Source organism: Moschus berezovskii, chromosome 12, assembly GCF_049115385.1.
Source record: "Moschus berezovskii isolate FMDL1 chromosome 12, NW_MosBer_1.0, whole genome shotgun sequence".
NCBI classification, from domain to species: Eukaryota; Metazoa; Chordata; class Mammalia; order Artiodactyla; family Moschidae; genus Moschus; species Moschus berezovskii.
In genome coordinates this window covers 23811970-23827343 of record NC_142471.1, presented here as the reverse complement: position 1 = coordinate 23827343, position 15374 = coordinate 23811970, and the positions used below count along the sequence as shown (strand labels likewise).

Sequence of the window (15374 nt, the reverse complement as noted above, 5' to 3'; positions counted from 1 at the left end):
AACTCTTCTGTTTTAGTAGCTTTCCAGGTGGTCAGTATGTGGCCTCTTTGGGGTAGCTTTTAAAACAACGTATGGGCTTTCTAATCAAATAAGTTGAGGGGTTTTTCATTATAGGATTGTTTAATTAATAAGTAAACACCTACCACCCCACACTGGATACTTTAAACATCAAAATGTCACAGTTATGAAATGGGGCAACTCTATTTTCATGGCAAGGACTAATGTCTTCAAAGTTGCAGGAGAACCTCACTGAGGATTATAGTGAAGAATTTTAAGATAGGAGAGCATTGTATTGTGTTTATACGTGGGAAATTACATCTGTCGTAAAATTAAATGTATTATAATGTGTTCGCCTTCTCTGTCCATATGTCTCCTGGTTTTGTTTTTCAGTTGGTGGCTTCCCGAGCGTTCTTTTTTGAGACATTTGAGGAAATTAGGAGACTAAGAAGAGTCAGCATAAACGCTTTCACGTTTCACACTCTTGCTATATGAGTATCGTGAGACAGTTGTCTGTGTATACTTTTTTATGGGACATTAAATATTATTTTGGATCTAAGCCTAGGTAGTCAGAATGGATGAAAAATTTTATTATGAGGTTTTACATCTTTTTGCTCTGATAAGACATTTATTAAATTGCATTTCATTGGATTTCATGCTTAGTAATTCTGTACATTTTTATGAATTCTCTGAAATACTCATATCTGTGTCATGTGTCATCTGAGAACTGGAACTTTTACCTTTTTCTCACCTTCTAGGTTATGCTTTTATTTCTCTGGTTAGGCTTTCATTTCTCTAGTCACATTTCTGACAGCTGCCCCTTCCCTCCCTCTCTAATCACCAGTATAAACCTCTAGCTCAAACATCATCAAGCAGGTGATCGGTAGTGGTCATTGACAAATGTCATGGAATGAAGAAAATCGGATTTGAGAGGCTCAGCTCTGAAAAGGAAACCAGGTTCACACTCTCATTTAAAATCTTCTGTGGCCTCATGACATTATCACAGTCCATTTTATTTTATGCTTTCATGACTTTCAACTATTTTAAACGTCAAGCCTTTACTCTTGATCCTTTTTTTTTTTTTAACTGTGGGTGTATTGACACATATTGGTAACATGGGTCATACTTGTCTTCTCCAAATAAAACAGAAGGGGCAGTGAAATGATAGGTTTTGCAGCTGCAAAAGGGCTTATAAATCATTCTGCTTAACTTTTTATAAACACTGCCCTGGGATAGTTCAGTTTCAGAAATAGACCTCCTGCATTTTGTCCAGAGTTTATTAGCTATATTTTAGTGCTTCTACATAAGTGCATTCTATTTAACTAAAATTTACAAAGTGGGTTCTATGAACCAAGAATTGATAATACAGAAATGTAAAACACACACCAGCACACCCTTGCATATACATGTATATATTCATAGTTCCTCTACTAGAGAATCTTAAGCTCTATCTCATACCAAGAGTGGGTGGGAGGGGAAATGCATAACAGACATGCTGCCCAAACCTAAGGTGAAGAAAGTGAAATGAAAGTCGCTCAGTCACGTCTGATTCTTTGTGACCCCATGGACTATACAGTCCTTGGAATTCTCTAGGCCAGAATACTGGATTGGGTAGCCTTTCCCTTCTCCAGGGGATCTTCCCAACCCAGGGTTCAAACCCAGGTCTCCCACATTACAGGTGGATTCTTTACCAGCTGAGCCACAAGAGAAGCCCCCAAACTAAGGTAATTATGTCTAATTGATGAAGGCGCTTTTTCCTCTGCTGAATTTAGAAACAGCTTCAAAATTAACCCTTCTATAGCTCTCTCAGTTCAGTTCAGTTCAGTTCAGTCGCTCAGTCGTGTCCGACTCTCCGCGACCCCATGAATCACAGCACGCCAGGCCTCCCTGTCCATCACCAACTCCCGGAGTACACTCAAACTCATGTCCACAGAGTCGGTGATGCCATCCAGCCATCTCATTCTCCGTCGTCCCCTTCTCCTCCCGCCCCCAACCTTTCCCAGCATCAGAGTCTTTTCCAGTGAGTCAACTCGTCGCATGAGGTGGCCAAAGTATTGGAGTTTCAGCTTTAGCATCAGTCCCTCCAATGAACATCCAGGATTGATCTCCTTTAGAATGGACTGGTTGGATCTCCTTGCAGTATAAGGGACTCTCAAGAGTCTTCTCTATAGCTCTCTAGGAGTCCACTATTTGAGTATTGTCATGCAACTGAAACCTTTTTGTCAGCAAAGGATTAGTAGTTTTCTTAAAGAATTACATCTTAGAAGACAAAGGAACACATAATTATAACAGTGCTAATAATAGATATCATTTATTACTAAGCTGTAGGTTCTAAGCAAAAAATAATTAAAGAAAAATTGCTTATGTGTGAATCACCTAATATCAACTCAGTGTGTTCTGAACTTCAAAAAACAAGACCTCTCTGAGTGTTCTATAAGTGATTTTAGCTTCACTCTTCTATTTGATCCATGGTTCTTGACCTGTGTCATATTTTTAGGTCATGCATCATAAAAGACTTCGTAACTTTTGAGTTTTATCCTAGGATATCTATGTAAAAATTAAACCAACCAGGTCTAATTTGCTCTTCAGTTTGTTGAAAAACATATTACTGCCCTTGTTGATGCAAAGAACGTTGGAGGGAGGAGAACAATAGAGAGGAACTTTCAGACTTAGACCTGTCCCATTGCTTGGTTTTGGATTAAGGAAAGGAATGGCCCTGTGGATTTAAAAGCTTTGAGTAAGGAAGGAGGCATCTGGAAGCAGAGTGGTGGCCAAGAGGATTCGGAGAGTAAAGCAGCTTATAGATCTTCTTCATCGTGTCTGTCCTCAGAAGCACAGCGCTGTGTACATGGCGTGTAATGGTCCATGTACTGCATCCCGTGACTCTTGTTCCTCAGTGGGAGGGGCCACCAAAAAAGCTGTGTTCTCAGGAGTACAGTTTTTTCTGAATCTTTGAGAAAAAGAGAAAGAAGCAGAGAGAATGGAAGCTTAGTGTGAGCTGATGACAGGAAAACACATTTTACAAATCTGCTTCTTCTTGAATGGCAATTGAATCAACTTATCGTTGTCAAGCTTTAAGTAAATGAGTTCTTGCAGTTGGCAAAATTGAATAGGAAATGCTTTAATTTTGTTCTGGCTGTGGTCCAACAACAAGAGAGATTTTTCAAGTGTAGAATTACAGAGCTGTGCTGATCGACTCCAAGTGAACTCTATGTAGGTTAAGCTCTCCAGGCAGGGCTTGCTATTCGCTCATGGCAACTAGGTGACAGGTGGCTGAAAGCTTGAGAAGACTGTGTTTTCAAGTGATACATGGACCATCTGGCTTTGTCCCTTTCTGTTGTTGTTTAGACGCTAAGTCATGTCTGACTCTTTGCAACCCTATGGACTGTAGCCTGCCAGGCTCCCCTGCCCATGAAATTTCCCAGGCAAAAATATTGGAATGGGTTGCCATTTCCTTCTCCAGGGGATCTTCCTGACCAAGGGATTGAACCTACATTGGCGGAGAGATTCTTTACCACTATGCCACCAGGGAAGCCCCATCTTTGTCTGTTAGTACTTGATAAAAATGTTCAAAAAAACTATTTTCATTAGTAAATGGAGAAAATTGTTATTCAAATTGGGTGTCACTTTTTCCTCAGTCAAAAGGTTTTTGATGGCTATTCATAATGTTAAAACTTCAGTAAAAACTGAATGTTACATATTCAGCAATGATTTTGATTGGAACTCATGGTCAGGAGAATCTGTTGGTTGAAGAGAGTCTTTTAAAGGCCCCTGGTTGGCTGATTCATGTTTTCTCTTCATCTTGATTAAAGAAACCTGTATCTTCACTTTTACAGTCATATTTTGATTATGTGAGTCAGGATTCTGACCAGGATTATTGACCAAACTTGAGGATTGGTCAGTTGAGGGGAGCACAGATGGCATTTTAAAAAAAGGCTGTGTGAGGATGTGGGGGGTTGCCAGGATTTCAGAGTCAAAGAATTTTTTTTGGAATGTATGTTTACTCGAGGTTCAAAAGGAAAGGAAAGCAGAATATGGTTCCTTTCCTTTAACTTTTTCTTACTTGATGTTATTTAAGGTTTCTGAGGGTTTTACTCCAAGAGCATTTATTCTGTATTTAAAAATGAACTGGGTTATTAGCTATGTGCCACATAGCAGTTTGACCATATTTAATATTTGAATTCTTCCTTAGATTTAATCACCTCCATTTTACTTTAGAAATCCCACTATACGACTTGCCTGGCAATACAGTTTTTATATTTTCCCATTTACTTTTATACTATTCCCATTTTCTAATGAACAGGCTTCTGTCAAGGCCAATCCCAAATCAATTTCTGAGTGTTGGATACTCAGGATGAGGCATCTCCATTTGGGGAAATTTACTATAATTTTTGTTGTGAGAAATGAATCCTTGTATCACCCTCCTGCTAGAGGCAGTGAGTCACCAAAGAATGAAGCAGAATTAACATGGGACATCTGTTTGACCCAGCAAATTCCCTCCCTGGGGAACTGTAGAATTTAAGCAGCATGGTATTGTAGTTTTTACACAAAAAGTCCAGGGAAATGTGAGATGGTCACAGTGGTGTACTGGAGCTGGCTATTAGAAGTGGACTGTGCATACCTCTCTGACTCACAGCTGAGTGGCATCATGTTGGTAGCTTGATATGGGCTGTGGCTGGAGTATTTATACTAGGACATCAGTGAATACTACCAATAATTGATTTCATTGTTTTAATTTCCTTCCTGGAGAGCAAATTGTTAAGCATTTGCTAGTGCAAGCCAGGGCCAGTAAACCTACAACACTGATTTTTTATTTTTATTTTTTCTTGTTGTTGTTCTCTAGTAGGTGTTCTCAAAATGCTGTCCTTGGACCAGTAATTTTCAGTATCACCTGGGAACTTGCTGGAAATGAAAATTATCTCGCCCCACCCTTACCCTACTAAATTAGAAACTCTAGAATTGGGACTCTGGAATCTTTTAACAAACCATATTTCTAGATGAATCTGAGGTATAGCAAGTGTGAAAGCCACTCCAGTATTCTTGCCTGGAGATTCCCATGGATGGAGGAGCCTAGTGGGCTACAGTCCATAGGGTAGCAAAGAGTTGGACACTACTGAAGTGACTTAGCACACAGAGTGTGAAAACCACTTCTCAACATAGTAAATAACTGGGGAAGAATAAATTAATTTTAATTGCATACTGACCATAATTGGATGATTAATTATTTCATAACTGTCCCATTGTGCTTATCAAGCTTTCAGAGGATAAAGCTAAATGGGACTGATGTTTCTGGCACCCACAGCTGAGATGTGTCAAAGCTACATCACATCCAGGGCTCATGGCAGATGGAAAAGCACTGCTCATCATCTGAGGCTCACTTTCTTCAACTGAAAGCACAGCCACAAAGCAGGTGATACGAGTTAGTACGGTCACTAACGTGTTCTTCGCTGGATAAAAGTTAGCATCACCTGGAAGGCCTGTTAAAACAGCTGGATCCCAACCCACGCATTTTTGATTGGTAGGCCTGGGAAGGACCTGTTGGTTTGCATTTCTAAAAAACTTCCCAATGGACGCTGAAGCTGCTGGTCTGGGGACAACTCTTGGAGAATCGCTGCTCTAGAACATCTTTTGAATGATCTGTTTCTGGATGAGTTTTTGCCACCTGGCTTTTTGTTCTTTCTTCTTCTGCATTTAGCTTGGCTGTGATTTCTTCTCTGAGAAGGTACAGCCCGCATCATACGGGGATTGATTCTTAATGTGTAAGAGCATGCCGAGCCCTCTATTTTCTGTCAAGATATTATTCAGAGTTATAATGCACTTTGTCATTTTTCTTCCTTCTTCTGCTAAGGTTTTACAGGCTTGGCACTTTGCTATTGTGTCAGGTTGAAACTCAGCTGCTTCCTCATTGCAGTGTTTGTGGCCTTATGATTCATACCTTTCACTACCATCCGGATCACTCACTAAGTTGAACAGGGTATTTTTCCTGCTCTTTGAATAGATTTTATTCCTTTGAATAGAATAACTTAATCCACCTGAGTTTCATCCTCTTATTCACTCTCTTCAATAGAATAGATGTTCTTTCCAATGCACGAAAAGCACAGTTTAAAGTGTTTACTGGCTGGTTTGAACTATGATCTGGGGTTAAATATTTAAAAGATTGTCCTGATGGCTCTCGGAGGCCTTGCATGCCTCATTGTCGAGATCAAGTGGAATGTCTATATCTTTTTTCTTTGTAATGGACATGGCTAATTGTTATTTGACTGCATCTTTTTAAGTCAAATTTTTTAATTACTAGGTTTCCCACCAACCTTGAATGAGAGGACTTTAAATTATAGCTTGGCCACTCAAGAAGTTCTATGACCTTGGGAAGGTCATTTATTTTGTTGGGTCTCACTTTCTTCATCTATAAAATGGAAATAATGGCATCTGAGCTGTTCATTTAAGTTATGTGGGGATCACAGTGATATCTATGAAAGTGTTTCATAAACTCTGAAATGTTATGTAACTGTGTCTTTATAATACTCAACACGGTTATGACATAGAAGACACCCTTAGGATATGATATCTGGCTTGTGTATGTGTGTGTGGGGTCTCACAGATCTGTGGAAGCTGAACCTCAGAATGGTATCTGATATTTTATAGCTAACCTGAATGTGGGGTGCAAGTATACAAAAGTGAGTATAAATCTGGTTATTGGCTAGACCTTAAGAGACAGGAAAAACTGGGGATTGAATATAAGCTTTTGAATAGTCTCATCCTGGAAACTAGTGCGTTATCAAGAAGTTGAGTGTGTCATTTAAATAACAGGAATAAGGGGAACCAAGATACTCTTTTGTTGGTTTTTGGGTGTCTCCCAATAGCATTTTGGGAAACTAGGGCCTTTTTTCTTGACTATAAAGGCATACATACTGGACAAAGGGCAGAATGGGTGGGCAATCCTAGGTATTCAGAGTAGGAAATACCAGGCTATGGGGATGTTATGTGTGTGTTTGTGCATATGTGTGTACATTTACGGTAAATATTTGAAACAGGGTTTATGAAATCCTACAGAGTCCATCTTGTGAAGACATGTGGAAGTTTTCTAAAAGAGATTTCTCTCCCTTTTGGGCTTTCACAGTATTTAGAAAATTGGATATAATTTACTTGTGAGTTTGAACTATGGTGCACTGATATTTGTGTCAGTCATATATTTGACAATTACCTGTGCTCTCTAAACAAAATAGCATTAAAAGTGGTGGCTTAAGACTATGGGGACTCTCTTCCTCAATACTAATTATCTTTCTGGTGGTGAATAAGTCAGTTAATCTGTGTGAAACTTAGTTTCCTTAGTTTACTTAAACAAAAGTAATCATTGCTGACTCATTTGCCTTCCCTAAGTTGCAGATGAAGTAACGTATAAAAAAGTACTTTGTTAACTGTAAAACATACTAGAAATGCAAGATTTTATTTTCCAAAGCTTCTACTATAAGGCTTTATAGGTAGTCAATGCAATTGTGTTTGTTATAGAATTTAAAACAGGTTAGAAAAACATTGCTTGAGGGAAAGAATCTTTAGGTGAGTTCAGAGCCTGCTGAACAACCACAAGCTGTATGTCCTGATTCTGGCATCCAGTCTCCTGGCAGGTTGGCTAGCTGCCATTCTGCCCTCCCTATTCCGTGACTTTTCTATGACCTGAATGAAGACATAGGAGGTAATGCTCTTCAGACTCATAGATGATTCAGACTGGGGAGGTAGTAGCTAATACTATGCATGCAGATCCAGAATTCAAATGACTTCAAAAGGCAGGAACAATGATCTGAAAGTACCAAGATAAAATATAACATGGATATAAATAAAGTTCTTCTTTTAGAGTAAAAATAATCTATCGCGCAAATTCAGGATGAGGGTGATTTGCCTTGGAGGAAGTTGATATGAAACCATCTGGGGGTTTTTAGATGATGTCTACAAGCTCAAATAGAATGTGATGCATTTGCTCTGAAAACAAAACAAAACAAAACAAAACAAAACAGTACTGAATACGGTGCTCACCAGAGTGATCTGCTCTTCAGAAATCTAAATTCTGAATTAGGTGATTAGGGTTCTGGTCCTCTGGTCCTCACATTAATATTTCATAATGTGACTTTGCTCAAGTCATTTCATGTCTCTTGGGTTTAGTTTTTCTAATCTATAAAATGAGAATTTAAATTATTTCTGAGATTGCTTCCAGTTATAGAAGAATCTGTGATTCTTAGTTGTGTCATATAAAGCCTTTTTTGGAGTTATTTTAAGTCCTGGGTGTTCATCGGAAGGACTGATGCTAAAGCTGAAACTCCAATACTTTGGCCACCTCATGCGAAGAGTTGACTCACTGGAAAAGATTCTGATGCTGGGAGAGATTGAGGGCAGGAGGAGAAGGGGACGACAGAGAATGAGATGGCTGGATGGCATCACCGACTCTATGGACATGAGTTTGAGTGAACTCTGGGAGTTGGTGATGGACAGGGAGGCCTGGCATGCTGTGATTCACGGGATTGCAAAGAGTCAGACATGACTGAGCGACTGAACTGAACTGAAGAATTGGTATCTCTATATATAGTAGAAAAAATTAAATTACAGAGAAATAGCAGGCAAAATTAGAGTATATATGTATCTATTTTATTTTTCAGTGATTATGACTTTTAATTTTGTTAGTTCAACCAATGGCCTTCTCAAAAATAATGCATTTATTTTGCTTAACTGGTGTGCCTTAAAAACTTTTCTGGATCTTCAGATTTTTCTGTGACTTTCCGGTACAAATCCCAGCAGGATCCAGTTGGCTCATTTTCCTTCCAAGACAGATAAATTGAGCTGTATGTGCTTTTACAGTATGTGGTCTTAGATGTCTAGCATGAGACTTTCAAAATTCAGGTCCTGTCTACTGCTTATAGACATATACATGATCTCAGACCTCCCTCTGTAGAAATAACAGTTTATCAGCAAAACTATGGAGTCATTTTTACTGCCAAAAAAGGAGTGTTGCCTCTGTCTTACAGAAGTGTTATTTCTTTAATGTAAGATTTAATTGAGCAGCAAATGACTTAATAGTTTGCTGTATCTCTGAGTTTTGGGATATGTAGTGTTTTTCAGGAGGAATGGTTTGTATGCTGGCTATGTTTAGTGTTTTAATGCACCTGCTATCTTTTCACTCCTTTCATTATGTTATTTGATATTGGGTTTGTACTCTAGTTCATACAATTACGTATATTTGTGTTGTTTTGAAACTTTGAACTGATTAATTAAGTGAATGCAAATTACTCAGAGTATCTCTTTTATAATCATACCAGATAAAAAATTAATTGTATTAAGGGTGTTGTGTTAGGAAAGATAGCAACTTATGTTTCCTTCTCTTCATTCCACTGCTTTCTTCCCTTTCCTCTCTTCTCTGCCTTCCTGTGTTCCACCCAGTCATTTTCCATCCTTTTCCCTTTTGTTTCTTCCACCCATAAGTATTGAATTACCAGTGTGTTATTAAGGTCTGCCTTCATCATGCTTACAATCTAGGAAAAGATTCATTTAAGTAAACAATTAGAATGCAAAGTGGTAGAGCAGCCAGGTCTATGAAGGCCAAAGACGACATCCCAGAATAAATTTTAAACCTGAGAGTCAAAGGCTAATTTTTAGTTAGTGCAACAAGGAAGATGAATTGGATGTAGGAAATGTTCTAAGCAGAGGGAAAGTATTTAGTAAAATATTGAGACATCAAAAAGCATAGCATAATTAAATTTTAAAAAAGTCAGTATGGTTGAAGCCTGGTGCACAAGGGGAGATTGGCCAGAAAAAGAATTGGAGGGCGAGATTTTAAAAGGTCTTTTGGGTTGTGATCCTAGAGTAATAGGGAGTCACCGGAGGGCTGAAGAAAGAAAATAACATGATCAGTTTTCCATTTTTAAAAGACAACTTCCTGTAGGCTGGAAACTCAAGCTGACTTGGAAAGACACAAGTTTGATTATAGAATTATTGTCATGGTTCAGGTAAGAGATGGTGATGATGCAGAATTGGATTTGAGGGGGAGTGGTAGATAATGGAATATCTGTTTCATCTGAACAAAGCTTTGGAGTCTTTATTTAATTTTCAGATAATTATCTTTAAAGTTATTGTTAAAAAATAAAAACTAAAATCCTTTTCCTCCTTTATGTTTCTCCTAATTTGAGGACATAAAGACTGCCCCCCAAAATAGATTCATAGCTGTGAGAAATTTAGGTGTTCAGAATAAATATCTAGATGCTGTGTTGATTTGAGTAGAATAAGAAGCACCAGAATAAGAGAGTTCTAAATTTAAGCCGCAGTTTTGCCTCTAATGAGCTATATGACTACGGGTAAATAGCTTAACCCCTCTAGGCACTCCTTTCAATTCTAATCTTCCATGATTCTGTGGATGTCTGTGCAAAGAATTCTAGGGAGGAAAAGCCTCTAAGTGTTTATTTGCATTTTGAACATCTTAATACTGTTTTAATCTCTATGGGGATGCATCTCAAAATTCTGCATTCAACAAGTGAGAGGCCTTGCTAACAGTATCAGAAATCTGAACCTATAATATAGTAAATCTGGAACTAAAAATAAGACAGTCTTTCTATTTTACACACTTGCTTGTAGACATGACAGGAGACTTTGAACTCTGTGAAAGGTAAGCCTCAAAATTTTAAATTTTGAGGCTAGAAATGTATAGTAATGAGAAATTGGGCTGAAATGTGGAGTTGTACCCAAATGTGAGTCCACTGACTGCTGCTTATTTGGTGACTTAAAAATCCCCTGTGGAAGCTTATTAAAATTATAGAGAGTAAATCTTAGCAGTTCTCACCCCAAGAAAAAAATTGTAACTTTGTATGATTCATGGAGTCGCAGAGAGTCGGACCTGACTGAGCGACTGAACTGAACAGATGATAACTAGACTTATTGTGGTGACCATTTTGCATACACAAATATTAAATCATTATGTTGTACACCTGAAATTAATATAATACTGTATGTTAATTATCCCTTAATAAAGCGAATACGCTTACTCCTTGGAAGGAAAGTTATGACCAACCTTGATAATATATTAAAAAGCAGAGACATTACTTTGCCAGCAAAGGTCCGTCTAGTCAAGGCTATGGTTTTTCCCGTGGTCATGTATGGATGTGAGAGTTGGACTGTGAAGAAAGCTGATCGCCGAAGAATTGATGCTTTTGAACTGTGGTGTTGGAGAAGACTCTTGAGAGTCCCTTGTACCGCAAGGAGATCCAGCCAGTCCATTCTAAGGGAGATCGATCTTGGGTGTTCATTGGAAGGACTGATGCTAAAGCTGAAACTCCAATACTTTGGCCACCTCATGTGACGAGTTGACTCACTGGAAAAGACTCTGATGCTGGGAAAGGTTGGGGGCGGGAGGAGAAGGGGATGACAGAGAATGAGATGGCTGGATGGCATCACCGACTCTGTGGACATGAGTTTGAGTGAACTCCGGGAGTTGGTGATGGACAGGGAGGCCTGGCGTGCTGTGATTCATGGGGTCGCGGAGAGTCGGACACGACTGAGCGACTGAACTGAACTGAAAGCGAATAGTAAAAATAATTTATGACCTGGTCTCCATCTTATAGTTTTGGTCAATGGGTGGAGGTTTAAAACAAATTGAGAGGATGCTATACTCTGGGGCAGTATTTTTGAGCATGATTTATGAGATCACATTAGTCCTGCAAAATGTTTCTTGAAAAAGCGTCTGGGGTAAAATAAATTTGAGAAACACTGCCTAATGTAATGCCTTTTATAGATTAACATATTAGAGGTTCTGGGATATCCTAAATGAAAGAATGAGTTTAACCTTCTTTATTCTTGTGTTTCTCTGATTCAATTGGTCCCTCAATCACTTTTGCTATGATCTGTTTTAATAGCTCAAAGAATTGGCATTCTGTGTTAAAAATTCAGAAGATGTGAGTTATTTTTTATAGTCACTAAATTATCCATGAAGTGGTCTAAGAACATTAACCCTTTATTATTCAAGCAAAGGCATTCACTTGTGAAATTGCTGAGGGAATAAGGATACATATTTTGCCTGCATAATAGGCTAATTTCATCAAGCCACCTGACATTGGCACTATCAAATGGGTTGTACATATTGTGTTACCTGACACTTAAGCATTTAATCTAGGTGAAGAGCACTTCCATAGAGCTGTGCAGTGTGTAACCTGCCAAGCCTTCTATGGCTGTTCTCTCCTATAAGCAAGGCAGCTAACACTGTGATTTTGTTTTCACTGGGATCAGAAATCAACCTTGGAATGATCTTGCCCAGATTATGACTCTGAATATTAGGCCCCTAAAATTCTGTCTAGGATAAGACTGTACAAAACAGTTGGGTTTCAGTAAAATAATGATTTCAATAAGTCATTCACTAAAACTTAACCATTTTAAAATGAATGTATTTTGTTTGCTGTCCTGAGAAGAAGTGGAAGTTATCAGCAGATATGTTACTGGACAAAGGGTAGTTCCTTTATCATTTCATAATAGTTATTGATCATCATGTGGCAGGTGCCATGCTTAGTACTAGAGTCACAAAGGAGAAAATAACATGGTTTCTGCTTTTCAAAAAGGGCAACTTAACAGATGGTTGTAGCACATTATGGTAGTAATTTCAATTCAAGTAGGTGTGAGGGACAATTGGCAGATAAAACATAAAGTGCCTGACACTGGCCTTGAGAAATCAGGAAAAATTTCCCAGCTGAAACTTCTCTGGTTCCGTTTGGTTTCCGATTTTCTTCTGAAACCCTGTGCTGACTCTGCTATTCAGTTACCAAGAGAAAGTTTAGATTTTGCTGCCTTGCATGTGCTCATATGCTTTTCCAAAATAAATTGTGTTTATGTAATAATTTTTACCTTTTCTCCTCACTCATCATTTCCATCCTGATATTACTTTGAATTATACCCCCCACAATAGTCTTAGTTTCAGCTGAGTATTCACATTTCTGGTACAAGCTAATAGAATTTTTCATTTGCTTTTGGTTTGCAGATGTTGAACACATGGCTCTTAAGCATAGCATTATTCTTAGAAGGATGACAGTCTTCAAATATTTTGATTAGTACCTCAATTTTATCCACTTCTCCATATTGAAGTAAGCCTGTGGTTTATATCTTCTCTGCTTCATCTCCTACATAAAGCTCTAGGATTCAGGAAGGCAATTTTTGTCTCTAGTTTTATATCTACCAAACTACTGTGAGACTTTTAAAAAGGGTTGATAGCTTTTAGTGCCAGAAATGGAATATTTTACTTAATTTTTTACAGAGCTCAAAGAAATATACCTGCCTCAAGAATAGATACACATTGTCTATTTGCAATATCTTGCGTTTGTGTAGCATTTTACAGTTTGTAAGATGTTTTACCTTCATTATTTCACTTAATTCTCACATTGCCATTTGAAATGTGAGGAAACTGGAGCTAGGTAAGGTTGAATGTTATTCCAGATAGTAGAGCTAGTCAGTGACAGAACCAGGATTTAGAGCCTTCAGCCTCCAGTTTTGAAGCTCTTTCCATGTTGCATAGATACATTGCTCTATGTAAAGTATATAACAAAGAGGCCAAGATAGAGTGGAATTTTTGTTTGGTAATGGAAATGCAAAACTTGTTAGTATCATTTTTAATCGTCTGGGTGGATGAGATTGTATACAGCATAAAAAAAGAAAATTAATAACCATAGTAAATTGAATGTGGTAGAATTTGGTGAAGCAGGTCAAGAAGGTGGAGCTGATTTACTGTTTAATGAAGCAGCACTGTAGGCAGCATGACAGGTTGGGAAAATAAAGGAAAAAATTAGCAAAGACACACAAATCAGCAGTAGGAAGGACAGGGTCCTATTGAGTGGGGAATGGACATGGACCGGAAGCTGCTCAAAGAGACAGAGCCCCAAACAGACTATAGCTGCACCTTCATTCTGAGGTTGGAACCTGTTACAAGCTGATTGTCCTGAGCCAAAGTTGATGCCACAGGTACTGGTCAGTGAGAAAACTATAGTCAGCACATGGCCAGTTCTTGACAAATCATCAGGGATTTGGTATAGCTCAGTCACATGAGTCATGTCCTTGTGTCCAGATAAAAGAGCATTATGGGTAAGATGGGGTAACTGGAAAGTGGCTGAAAGGTTAAAGTTTCTTGAGGATGCTCTAAAAAATGAAGAGCCATGTGAAGATGTGACTCCAAGGCACTAATTGGCATTATGCTATAAAGCCAAGCAATGATCTGATGTGCTGATTTTTTAAAAGTTCAATCAATTTTAAGTCGACCAGGATACCATAGTAGTAAGAAACTTTAACTTTCTCTGTCCTTAACAAATGAATGAGATGTCTCAAATTACTTAATATTAGAGAACACACACACCCTTTTTCAAGTGTCATGTAATATTTTTCAAAAGTTAGAATTTATTGAGGTTTATTTTTGGCTTAAAACTCAGAATATAAAGTCACATTGTCTTGCAATATTTGTATAAAACTGTAAATAAATTAGAAACCAAAACATTGAACCACATATTTTAAACAGCTTTATCACTCTATAATAAATTGTACATATATAAGGTATACAGTTTGGTAAGATAAATGTCTACATTCATGAAACCATGAATAAGGAACATGTTGAACATATTTTCCTTGTGTCCTTTTTAAATCCCTCCTATCCACCACCTTCCTGTCTCTAAAAATCCCTCCTAAGTGACTTTGGATCAAAAAGGAAGCTAAATGCCAACAGTCTGAGACTGATCATTCTAAAGCAGTTTTATATAGAAATGTTATATATACATGTTGAACTTACAAAGTAGGCACTAGGAATTCAGAGAAGGAATATTTCAGGAAAAGAAGTCATGTTTAGAAACAATTCTTAGAGTCAGTTGAACTTGAATTTACTCTGGAATAGATGGAATCAGTTGGGAGGGCATTAGCTTTGGGGCAAGAGGACTATAAAACCAAGGTAGGAATGAAGGCTGAGCCATCCTGAGAGTGAGAAGACATTTTTCGACTCAAGCAGAAGTAGTATGCTGATGATCTGTAGAAAATAGAGTTTAGCTACTCTGTAGAGGCTCTTGAAAATGAAGCTGAGTGAAGATTTAAGATAATGAAAAAAATCAAAGGCTTTTATTTTTTAAACTAGAGAAAAGGATCCACTTTATTCATTTACCATTTATTTAAAATATTTTTATTGAATGCTAACTATACGTTGGGCACTGTTTAAGTGCTAATGGATGTGCTTTTAATATATGGCCCTTTGGAAGGGCACTGTCTACTGTGTGTCTTTGTATGGATTTGTTTTTAAATAATCTTTATTTTAGAAAATTTTAGATTTATAGAAAAATTGTAAGAATATTACAGACTGCCATATACCTTTTATCTATTTTTCTCTGTTGTTG

At 37.9% G+C, this 15374-nt stretch overlaps 2 protein-coding genes across 4 annotated transcripts in view; one reads left to right on the top strand and one right to left on the bottom strand.

Annotated features, from left to right (window-relative positions):
• The window catches only part of CTNNA3 (catenin alpha 3), a 1978275-nt gene that overhangs the window by 949056 nt on the left and 1013845 nt on the right, over positions 1-15374 (top strand). The gene's annotated exons all lie outside the window — the stretch shown is intronic.
• Positions 1-15374, bottom strand: part of LRRTM3 (leucine rich repeat transmembrane neuronal 3) — a 123093-nt gene that overhangs the window by 104649 nt on the left and 3070 nt on the right. The window lies entirely within an intron of this gene.